Below are 12,424 nucleotides of genomic sequence, written 5' to 3'. Positions count from 1 at the left end.
ACTTAAGGATGTTTTAATAGACAATATTGAAATCAAAGTCGGTATAGTTCAGTAACTAACCTCTTGCAAAAATTACAAATAAAATAATCAGACCAAAAACACCATAAAAACCGCAATGTATCATATGATTAGACAGTGAAAATAAAGGATAGATTAAATGAAATTAATTCAATAAATATTCAGAGAAGCCTGGAGCAAAATTTGGACATCATTAAAGAAAATGCAAACAAAAACATTTCCAGATGCAAAAAGCAAACAAAGATAAAATGGCTATTTACTGACATGTTGGTAATAGGTGAAGAAGGGCAGAAAAGATACAGTAACAGAGACAGAGAAAAATGTGCCCAACTAAACACTAAATTTTAGAGCAAAACATCTAAATAAGTCATTCAAAGAAGTTAAGGAGGACACTAAATGGGAAAGATCTGAGATTTATTTAAGAAAATTACAGAAGCATGTTAAAATAAATTACATAATAAAAACAAAATAAGGTAAATATATGCTGAGAAAAATGTATTAAGAGTCAGCATGAAATGACTGAATAAAAATGATCCCAAATTGAAGATACATACAACAGTTGATCACTGGATTAGAATCAGAATTCTAAAAAGTGGCATTAAATGAATGCTAGAAAAAATTACTAACAACAAAGCTGCAAATCTTAATGAAATACTGACAGAACTGTTTAAATTCACAGAAGATTTTGCTCTTAAAATGCTTAATGTTTTTATAAGCAGATAAGGAAAACTGAACAGTGATCAAGGGACTGCAAGTTATCAATTTGTATTCCAATATCCCCAGGGGAAAAATGTTCAGATTACCAAATAAATGTCATTTTCTGGTAAGATAATGCTCAAATGTTGCAGTTCAGACTTCATTAATACACAGAATTAAACTCCTAGTTGTACATGTCATACATTATAATAACTTTATTGGCTGGACAACACTGAAATCAGATTAGATCCCCTCTGAAAACAAGAATTGAGATTTTTCTATTCAGTCAGCAAAAACAAGTCCTGGTACTGGCTTCAGCTCAAATCTTCTTTGAGCAAAACAACAACATATTTTAATGTATACATTTACTTTCCTATAATATTGTAGTCTCAGTGCACCCCTCAGCAGAGATAGAGTATCATTCTATTATCAAATACTGGATTCCCAAATTCTCCCCCTTTAGTTTACTACAGTAAACAATGCATTCTTATCAGCAAAGTTTTTTGTAGACCAATTAAAATGGTCTTTATTCTCACTTCTGTCTTTATCATCATCAGCTAGAGAAGGAGAAAGATTATCAATAAAAATGAATTATATGGTTAATTAAATTAGTGATTTTTGCATTCTGGAAGTCTCACTATATGTAAAAGAAAGCATTTCCTTAAAAAAGAAACAAATGAACAAGGGGTCTGCAAAGTTTGTGATGTTTGAACTTGAAGACAAAATGGTTGTGAAAAAGCGCTTCCATGGTAGATTTTGTGGAGCCTCTTTTCTGTAAATGAAATTCTACTTCAGTGCTCATTAAATTCTACATGTTGATCCAGCTCATTGTGAACCCCTCAGAATCCAAATCAAACACAGAGCTAACCAGAGACAGCAACCAAGCCGCAATCAACCCATTCAAGCCCCCCAACCAGCAGTTCACCTCCCAATGACTATCACCTGATGTAACCTTCCCACCACAAGGCCCACCACAAGACTCCCACTGAGGACTCACATCTGATCCATTACAAGACCCATTACAAGAACCCCACTTGACACACCCACACCTGGCCCATCACAAAGGCCTATTGACCACGCAAAGCCTGTATAAATACTGACACTGACATCCCTTAAACTCCACTAAAGATGTTACCTAGCCTGGTAATGAAATGTTCAAAAATGAACCGACAAGCTCAGAGAATGAACTTTCACCCTCATCATTGCCTTTTATTAATGATGTTTATAAACTTCTCTCCATTTGAATTCCCTCCTGGTTATCTATTTTCTAGATTACTATTATTTACAGAGTAGCACTCAAGTGTCATCTACCTGCTATTTTTCAGAGTTAATCTAAATGTTTCTACCTGCAATGAAGATCAGTAGTGTCTGGAATTGTATTATTTTATCTTTCAGCAAAAGTTGAAATTAGGGCATGGCTTGTATGACTTAAGATTCATTTCCAACCTCAAGGTCTAACATAGAGAATATTAATCAATAAATATGATTCTTTCTGGAAATTACAAATTAGCAAAAATAATATTTTTTTCAAAGGAGATACTTTTGCCCTTTGGACAAGATTAGGCAATGGCACTGCAGAAGCAAACAATCCTTGATATACTGTAGCTTTACAAGCAAAGTATAGTAAGCCCTCACATTTTCATGATAGAATGTTATGTTTAATTTTTACTGGCAGACAAGGACCCCCAAGGTAATTCCTGTCATTGCAAAGTTTGTTTTTGCATCTTGTAAAACTCATACACTGTTGACAGCAAAACAGTGCAAGCATGATTGTATCTTTTTTACCTTGTATGACTTATTTTATTTTATAACTATAGTCTGTAGGTTTTATTTAGTAACTCTTATTTAGTCCGAGTTGCTGACCTGTAATAAAAGTTTTGATTTGATCTGATCTTTTCTGAACTGCATTGCATCAGTGTTATTATTATTAGTGTTGTCCAGCAGCATGGACAAGATGAGAAAGAAACTGGAAATGAGCAAACAATTGCAGGAATTAATTGCTAAATTAAATTGAAAAGAAAGTAAACTGGACACAAGGCAAAATAAAAGGAAAAAAATCTACTAGTGGTTATTGCTGCCAATATCTTAATTTTTATAGTCAATAAAAAGGCAGTATTTAGTCATTATCTAATCACTGAGAAGATTTATACTAGTGGGAAATTAGCACACAGGAAAAAAGAGGCAAGTTGAATATACTGTGATGTAAAGAGGAAATGTGGATGTGCCATGATGTAAAGCTATAATTTCCCAACTTCTTTAGACTAATTTACTGTGAGTGAAAATATCCTCATATTATTTAAAAACTCTAACCTCCAAGGAGTCCTAGTCATTCTAGTTCTAAGCCATGCAAACATGTCTCCTAGGTATCACTAGAGATGGAGGGGGTAGGAAGAGAATAATCTCTTGCATTGTGTTTTTATATTCATTTACCAAAGCTGTGGTGGCACAGTTGTTAGAATGCAGTACTGCAGGTTAACTCACTGCTCAAGTTCAATTCAATTCTGAGTTCAATTCTGAGTGGCTTAAGGTTGACTCAGCCTTCCATCCTTTTGAGGTTGGTAAAATGAGGATCCAATTGTTGGGAGTCAAATACTAACTCTGTAAACTGCTTAGAGAAAGGTGTAAAGCTCTGTGAAGTGGTATATAAGTCTAAGTGCTATTGCTATTTTATTTCAGACCTGCTAAGGAAATTTGAAATATGCTGATACTCCTCCATCTTCAGTCTCCTTGCTTTGAGTCTTACTATTCTCCTCCAAATAATCCCAAATGGGGGAAACTTGTATAGTGATAGCTCCATCTATCTACATTATTTGTCTCTTTTCAGAAGCCCATGCATTTGTGTTAAAACAATGGAAATGAGCTGCTTGAATGAAAAATCTTATGCAGATTTTTCAGATTTAAAGAAATCAATTACTCACTATAAAAAGTTCCCATTTTAACTTCCTAAATACAATCAACATATGCAGAGAATTAAATATGGATGTACCCTCTTTGTACAGTATATATACCCTCCACACACACACATGGGAGAGAGGGAGGGGGAGAGAGAAGCACTGAATGCAGAAGTAATATTAGAGATCAAACAAATCCAGAAATATCTGGCTGCCAATTGTTTCTATTATAAACTATTTCTAAAACACTGGAAAATGTTGACCTCAAGGGCATACAATATTTGATCAAAACATTTCAGGAAGCCAAGTTTCTGGTTCTGATTATTGCCAGACATGCTTGGGGGGGGGGCACATTCTGCCCATTTCTTATTAAACCTTGGAATGAAAGTGCTGAATATAAGGAGAGGAAACTCATGTACAAATTAACAAATTTCAGAACAGATGAAAACTTTAAGTTAAAGTTTAGAAGTAAAGAAAAGTTGGCCAGTAAAAAATGCCTTTTCCTGTATTACTTTTCAATCTCTAATTAAATGTCACTATTATGGTAAAAATATAGAAAGCAATATACATTCTGAGTGTCCCAAAATGTTTTAATGAGATCAGCAAACTTCATGAAAGCACTTTTGGATTGTTTCCAAATTAAGGTATTTGTAATACAAAAATAGATTTCCTGTATTATGTTTCCAGGTCTTGGTCTCATTCATGAATCCAGAGTTGATTCTTGTGCTATTTCATCAAGATCCACACTTAACAACGTTGTCTTGAAAAGGAGATCAACAAGGATACAGACTTGTTCACATTTAATCACATTTGTCATTTGTGTAGGATGAAGCATTTTATATGTCTTTGATATTAACAGTATTCATGGTAGAATTACAGATCAAGGCTCCTTCTCCAGTTGTTCAAACGCAGATACATCAGAATAAAGACATGGTACAGGGAAAACCAATTAGTTTTTCTCTCAGCTATATAAATTGTCTTCAGAAAGCAAAATAGGACTTGCAGTTGGCACTGTTAAATTTAGTGTACCAAGTTTGACAGAAGTCAGGTTCCACTGGTTATTTATCTAAATAATTCTATCCACTTTTTAAAATGGCCCTTTAACATAAATAACAATTAAGTAATAAAGGAACTGCTGCCATTCACACAGCAACAGGACAAGAACTGTGTGATTTAATTTCTTGTTAAATGAAGCAATCTGCATGGTACAAAAGGTTGCTAACTTTGTGTCAGAATAACTGATAAGAATGTTCTCGGGGGACCAATACTAGCTCTGCCTCTGTGTTTTTCCTCTCCAGGTAAGGCTTGTAGATCCTTGTAGGTTGGTAGAAGGAGAGGCAATAGCAAAGAATGCAGACATTCAAACAGGCCGCTCCCATTGTAGACTATCATTTTTGAATGCTTGCAATATTTGAAAAGGTTTGTTATCACCATAAGCCACCCCCTAATCTCAGAAGATATGACCTTACCTACAGCAATGGGTCAGCCAATAGTTTCTGATGGAAAAAGTGGTTACAGTTGATTTACTAGTGTATGGGATGGGGGAATGCTTAAAAGCATTTTTTCATAAGTATATTTCCCTCTGAGTTATTGTTCAATAGATGAACAAGAATAGTTATGAAGGGATTATAACTGCTAGATTTAACGGCTCTGGAAATGTGGGTGCTTGTCTAAATGTTATCTATGACATTGTGGCTTCCAAATTGGCCTTCTCAATCTAGGGGAGTCTAAAATTGAAAATCCAAACACTTGAATCACACTAATCTGAGAAAGCCTTTAAAAATAACAACAACAACCAATGTGATAGCTAAATTCTATACTTTTATTATGGAAGATAGTCCCATAGAGTTGTTTTCCTTGCTAATCATCTTATGGGCTAACCCTAGAAGTCCACTATATACAAAGGTTTCATCAGAATGTGTATCTCCACAAAACAAATGCTTGCTTTCTCATTTGTCTTAATTTGCCCTAATCAGTGAACATCTATGGCACTGATGGATAGTTAATCTGAAGAACCTGTCTAGGAAGCAGAAACAGAACACATTAAAGTTTCATCATGCATTTGGTTCTGCTCAGTTTGTGACTTCTAGCCAAATGATCTTTTATCAGAAATAGGTGTACAGGAAGCACATGAACAAAAGAATGATATAGGCAAAGGTGGCATTGGACTCCAAGTCTAAATCTGAAAGCATTGACTCCTAATCTAGAAAGCTATATACTTTGTTTTTTCAAACTTGCAACTTTAAGATGTGTCTGGAAGCTGAACCATGCCAATTTGACTTCTTTTCTTGGTTCAAAACATTCTAACCAATAAGAAACAAAGTTCAATTGCCATGACTCAACTTTCAGACAATTCTACCTGGTTGACTGAGAATCATCAACACAACTTTTTTTAAAAGGTGCAGATTTCAACTCCCAGAATTCCCCAGGCTTGCTTGGAAATTCTAGCAGATGAGATACACACTTCTTAGTTGCTAAGTTTGAGAAGAACTGGTCTCTACTGAATCAATCCATTGTTGCGTCAACGCTAATTTGATTAACAGCTGCAGCTCTTCAGACATGCTAGCCAGTGGTGAATTGCCCATTTTTTTACTACCAGTTTGGGCATGCTCCTGTGCGCATATCCAGAAGCATCTGGGGGGCGGAGCCTCCCACCACCGCTACTACCGGTTCGACCGATCTGGGCCAAACTGGGAGCAACCCATCTCTGATTCCAGCTGAAGATTAAAATTGAATCCAAAAGTATCTTCATACAATGCTTGTATTCTACCACTAATGTCTAATTCTTCATAATTGGTTCATGTCCCAGTTTTGACCAAATGAAGATTGACTCTAAAGTTTTCCAAAATAATTTTGCAAATGTATTTGAAATATGACTTTGTGTGACAAAAGATAGTGTTTATCTTGAAAAATATGCTCATTTTAAAAGAATTCCCACAGAAATGCATAGTAGATAATGTTTCTTGTTATTTTCAGCACCTTTGGCATTATTGCCAAAAATAATGAAGTTTGCTGATGAGGTCTACATTGTGGCACATTGTAGGATATTTTGTTGAGAGAGGGGCTTTTTCAAATGTATTGCATGTGTGGGTGTATCATGATTGGTAGATTGGTGCCAATCTACCAATCATGATACACCCACATATCCAATCAATCAACATTGAAACAAAGCCAGCACTCCACACACCCCCACCAAGACTTATAGAAAGTCGGCAGCTCTGGCCCCGCTTTAAGCCAAAAACACCAGCCTGAGGATGGCGAGTGAGACCTCACCGAAACATTGCCAAGACAATATGATATGCCCAAATATGGGAGGGAGCATACTGCTTCCCTTTGCCTTTCAGCTCCAACCTATTTAGTTATCAGCACAAATGCAACACACACACACATGCACACACACACACATATATGACACATTAAAAAATGGTCAAAGCTTTGACTGCATACATCTTAACTATATTGTAGATATTCCTGCTTTCCCAGTCTTCTTTTGTCCTGAATTGTATGTATGTATGTATGTATGTATGTATGTATGTGTGTGTGTGTGTGTGTGTGTGTGTGTGTATGTATGTGTGTGTGTGTATATATATATATATATCCAAATGGCTAGAATTTGGTGCATTAGAGATAGAAAGATTCATCTATTCTGGTCTTTATGAAAGAGTGAGACATAAACCTAATCCATAATTTTCCATATTAAAGAAATTAGCAAGGCTATTGAAATACTTTCTCAATAAGAATTGAGGGAATCTCCCATGTAGGCATTATTCAGTCATGATTTTAATGAATGCTAGTTTATTTATTATGTAAAATAATTCACCACTAGAAAAGTTAAACCTGCAAGTTCTCAGGGATAGTGTGCTACAAAACACACAGTCAAGCCAACTAATAAATCTTAGCAGATGAAATCTGATCCCAAAGTACTGACCCAATTTCTTTGCCTTGTCTAGTCTACTTTATTATATTCAGTTGTTTATCAGTGGTTTTTTTTTTTTGAGGTTTGTAATTTTCACAAATGGATGGATGGCTAGATGATAGATAGATAGATAGATAGATAGATAGATAGATAGATAGATAGATAGATAGATAGATAGATAGATAGATAGATAGATAAAAAGAAAGAAAGATATAATAGGCAAACAGATATAGATAATCCTCATTCCTTGCTTAAGACAGCCATTGAATGAGAAAGAAAGGAAATTCTACGGAAAAGGATCCTAGGCATGTAAGACAGGCCAAAAGATCTTGTTCTGTTTATCATGTTCAGTTGATTTTTTTTTCTGTGTTTCTTCGTTACGTTTAGTCGATTCATTCATTCAGCTTTCAAATAGACACAACTCTTCCCAGTCCTGATGCCTCTGGTGTCAAATAGCAGATTAGGCAGTGAGAAATGCCATGCTAAGTAATTTTACCAAAAGCAGTGGTAAGGAATTCTGTGTGCACAGAATAACCTAAAGGCAATTCAAGGACTCAGAAACAAGTGAAAAGGAATACAAACACTGAAGTTCCAAGTTGAAGATTTAGTATTTGGCTGTCTAGCCCAAATACTGTCCATTGAGAAGGAATAGAGGCAGGGGTCGACACTGAGAGTCAGAGGAGCTGGTGTGTCCTCAGGGGGTATGACATGTCTGCAATGCAAGAGTTATGTATATGGCTGGAAAAGCACACAAAAAGAACATATTTTAATTTATCATATTTCAGGTAACTGGCTTCCAACTGGCTGTATACTTACTTATTTGGGCTTGCTTTTTCCCAGAATTGAGTTTCTGATCTTGCTAATGACTTCTGAGGCTAGTTAACTGGTACACTGGGCACTCTTCGTCTTTCTCAAAACCTGCCTTTCTAACAATTGAGATGAAAGCCCCAGCAAAATCCATCCTCCCAATTCTTAGTCTCTAACTGATCCTCACTGCATCTTTGTCTAAAGTTTTGCAGACTTTGTGTCTCTGTGTTTATCAGTCTTCTGAAAACATGCTTACTTTTTGTTCAATACAAGCTAATACAATAACACTAGTAAGCGTGCAGAGACGTCCAGCAGACAACTGCTTTATTTACTCAGGAATTAAATTACACTGAGGTGTAATGGGGTTCTGGGACCCCTAGCATTATTCTTCACTTCAGCCAAAGAAGTATGGAAACCTAAGACTGCAGGTGTATATTTTCCAATCAATAAACTTGGCAGTGAGAAACACTGAAAAATAACTTGGATAAGTCATACCGTTGCCTGTCATTCTAAATCTTTGCCTTCCCTCTCTAGGATTTATAACAATGGGAAAGTGGACATTAACCAGTTTTGACTCTCTTCTGATGATGATTATCTGCTGTACTGGAGAAGGAACTGAGGGAAGAGTAGAGCTTCAGCCCCATGCTGAAGGGATTGGCTTCCACTTCAAATGTTCCACTACCACCACAACCTTAGTGTTTCATCTATTTTCTTTCCTAAGATTACTTGGTTCCTTAGAAAATACATCCTTTTCTGTTTCTTTGAAGCCTTGCCCAAAAAGCCTTTGCCTCTTGAAGTGTGGATACATGAGGAGGAAAATAATCAGATTCTTCTTTACACAATAAGAAACAGGGAGGAGGGATGGGTTGTGATGCTTCCAGGTCTAAGTTGACTTTTTGCTGCATTCTCCCTGCTAGACATGTGTTTTTTTAACACACAAGTCTAGTTTTTAAAAGAAAAAACCATTAAATCTACGTATATAAGGATCCAGCATGGGATCTGATGTATGTTTTGGGAAGTGCTACTTAGGGATTATAAGAGTTAAGTACTACTTTGGCAACTGCCTCGGTGGAGTCCAGGTATCGAGTCTCTACTGCAATCCAATTCAAAATGGCTATTTTGATGCCCAACAACCAGCTATAATAGGAAAAAGGCAGATCCGAAACCTATCAAACACTGCCACTAAAGCATCTTAAATCATATAGATGACAAAAATTATGTTTTGAGATAAGGAAAAATACCATGATATATGGTTAGAAATACATAATGGTGAACCCTATTAAACCACTAAAGCCCCATCCTCTGGCCAACACTTTGTCAACCATTTATTCTTTGTGGTCCTTTTCTTTTGAACAGATTATTTGTACAGATTCTTTTGTACAGATTGTGTGACTAAGACAGACAAGGAGAAAGATTCTGATTGTGTGTGTTGATTAAAGCTGCTACTAGTACTGTTTTTATTATTTATTTATGTATGTACAGTTACTTTGTTATTACTATTGTGATTGATGTAACGTGGAGTGCAGTTCAGAAAAGGCAAATCAAACTTTACCAAAACAATAATTGTTGAGTTCCTGCTTACATAATGACAAAACACCATGTAAAAATAAAAAAAATTTTACAGAAATTTGAACTGTAGAGTGGGAAATTCTAGAACTTTTATTTGCTGTTAGGATTTTGGGAACCATAGAAGGAAAATAGTTTTCTTGGATAGTGCTACTTTATTACTAAGAAAACCCTTAGCAGCAACACTAAAGATTGCTACTGAACTCATAATAAGGAATGCTGGAATGCTGATGGAATTGGGTGCATCTTCAATTTACATAGAAAGTATGTGGTATTATTGAGTTGTATTGTTGACTTTTCCCTTATTAGTATTGTTTCATACAATCACTTGGGCCTATACCTCTGCTGTCAGGAGTCAGTTTCATTCCACCTTTGTTAAGGTTGGTAGTATTTCTTCTTCTTTTGTATAGAAGGAATTAAGAGGCTTTGTCTTATGAAATAAATCTTTATCTTTAGGCCTGGTTTAGGATTATGTTAATGGACTGGACCAATATCTGTCATGTCTACAAGGGCCATAATTGATAAATCAGAACTCAGAATTGCGCATGTGCGGGTTTGGAATGGCGACCGGGCTTTTTCGCTCCACATTAACTTGGCGAAAAAGCACCGGGAAGCCCCCAAACGGACCGCAAAAATTGCTGGGAACAGTGCCTGGGAGAGCCTAAGACCCTTGGATCCCACAGGACCGGTTGAAATCTAGAGGCTCGTATTTCCATCACAGCGGCAGCCTGGGTTACTCAACTGTGTGAGGACGGCGGCGACGGCGGCGCGCGGCGGTGAGAGCGGCGCGCGGGCGTTCGGAGCCTGTTCGGAGCCTCCCCTTACCATCTCTGGCCTTTTTTGGCCTTGGAAACAGCGCTTGGGAGAACCTAAGACCTCCGGGCTACCCAGCTGTGCGAGGACGGCGGCGACGGCGGCGCGCGGCGGTGAGAGCGGCGCGCGGGCGTTCGGAGCCTGTTCGGAGCCTCCCCTTACCATCTCTGGCCTTCTTGGTAGCCCTTGGTGCTGCTGGTGAGCCCCCTGGCCAATTACCTACTGGCCCCTGGTCCTATCATCTATCATCCATCCCAGAGCAGCGGAACAGCAGCTGCTGAGGCTGGAAGAGAAACGTGGAGGAAAATATGGAGGAAATGGCGGCGCCAAACAGCTGACTCACAGTATCACATTTTACATTCTCTTCTCCGGCCAGCTTGCTGACTATGCTGGAGCTGAGTAGTCGTGACTGAGATTGTGAGTCTTGGTGACTAGTGAACTGAGAGGGGTGAATTTTTAATTTATCTTACCTTAAAGAAGGGGGCTGTCGGAAGCTGTTGGAGGCTGCACTGAATTTATGTATTGAATGGACGTGCTTGCTATTGCCTTAGACGCCCCCCCTCCCCCTCGGATCTATCTTCGCTCACTGGACTATCTGTTGCCATTTTACTATTTATCATCTGCTGCTTTGCTGTCTATTGTCGTTGTAGCCCCCTCCGGACTTTGCTCCCTGCCCATTTAACTAGTAGGAGGAGTAGGACCGCGGCCAACTAGCGGGGAGCAATAGAGGATGGCGACTACAGGGATAAGGACTGAGCCCCGAGAATACCAGCATTTCTCCTTCCATTTCCAAGAGCGGTGCAAGTTAGCCTCGAACTCTGGTCCCCTACATTGGGGCCCTTATATGTCCTTGGGAAAGAGACTCTCGAATATACAGCCCGCTAACCTCCACCAGTGGGACAAGACTATACGGATGTTGTTTATGAACTTTGGAGTCTTATATTTAATCTCGCTTGCCTATAGCCACCTGATACACTATGTACTTTTGACTTGGTGGCTTAGGACATTTCCCCAGATCATAAGAAGGGAGAGGAGCAGACCATCGCTTCCTCCACTGTTCCCATATTATCATTACTAGTATTATATACTATAACTGCGCAATTTTAAATTGAATGCTGAGTGTATGGGGGCTGGCTGGAATTGAATGAATGGCCCACTTTTAGTAATTGTTACCCTTGTATTTTATATGTTTTAAATTTTTACGTGGGAATTGCTAGAGTAGATAAATGAGTATGTTTGACTCGGAGGACCTGCTGGGGAAGGCGGGAGGAACCGGGGTGGTTGGGGGGACCATGGACATGGGAGTGGGTCGGAGCATAGCGGTCGTGACAGGGAGAGGCAGATATGGCGGGGACCTTAGGGCTGGCCATTACCGGGGAAGGAGGGTTCGCTACATCACAGAGATCCCTCCTTCCGGCCCTAGGAGTCCCACTCCAAGACCAGATGGCGCGAGTAGTCAGGACCCTGGTCTCAGGCTGTTGTCGCTAAATGCCAGGTCTGTTGTCCACAAAGCTCCCCTCGTCCGGGACTTAATTGTTGACGAGAGGGCAGACCTGGCATGTATTACTGAAACCTGGCTGGGCACAGAAGGAGGAGTCCCCCTTGTAGAGATGTGCCCAGAGGGATTTCAGGTGCTTCATCAGCCGAGAGCCCAGGGAAGGGGTGGCGGTGTGGCTATTGTAATCCGGGAGTCTCTGTTACCTCGTAGGGTCCCTGC

Source organism: Thamnophis sirtalis, unplaced genomic scaffold, assembly GCF_051295495.1.
Source record: "Thamnophis sirtalis isolate CommonGarterSnake01/CBP01778 unplaced genomic scaffold, rThaSir2_p1.2 scaffold_8, whole genome shotgun sequence".
Classification (NCBI taxonomy): domain Eukaryota; kingdom Metazoa; phylum Chordata; class Lepidosauria; order Squamata; family Natricidae; genus Thamnophis; species Thamnophis sirtalis.
This window is presented reverse-complemented; position numbering follows the sequence as displayed.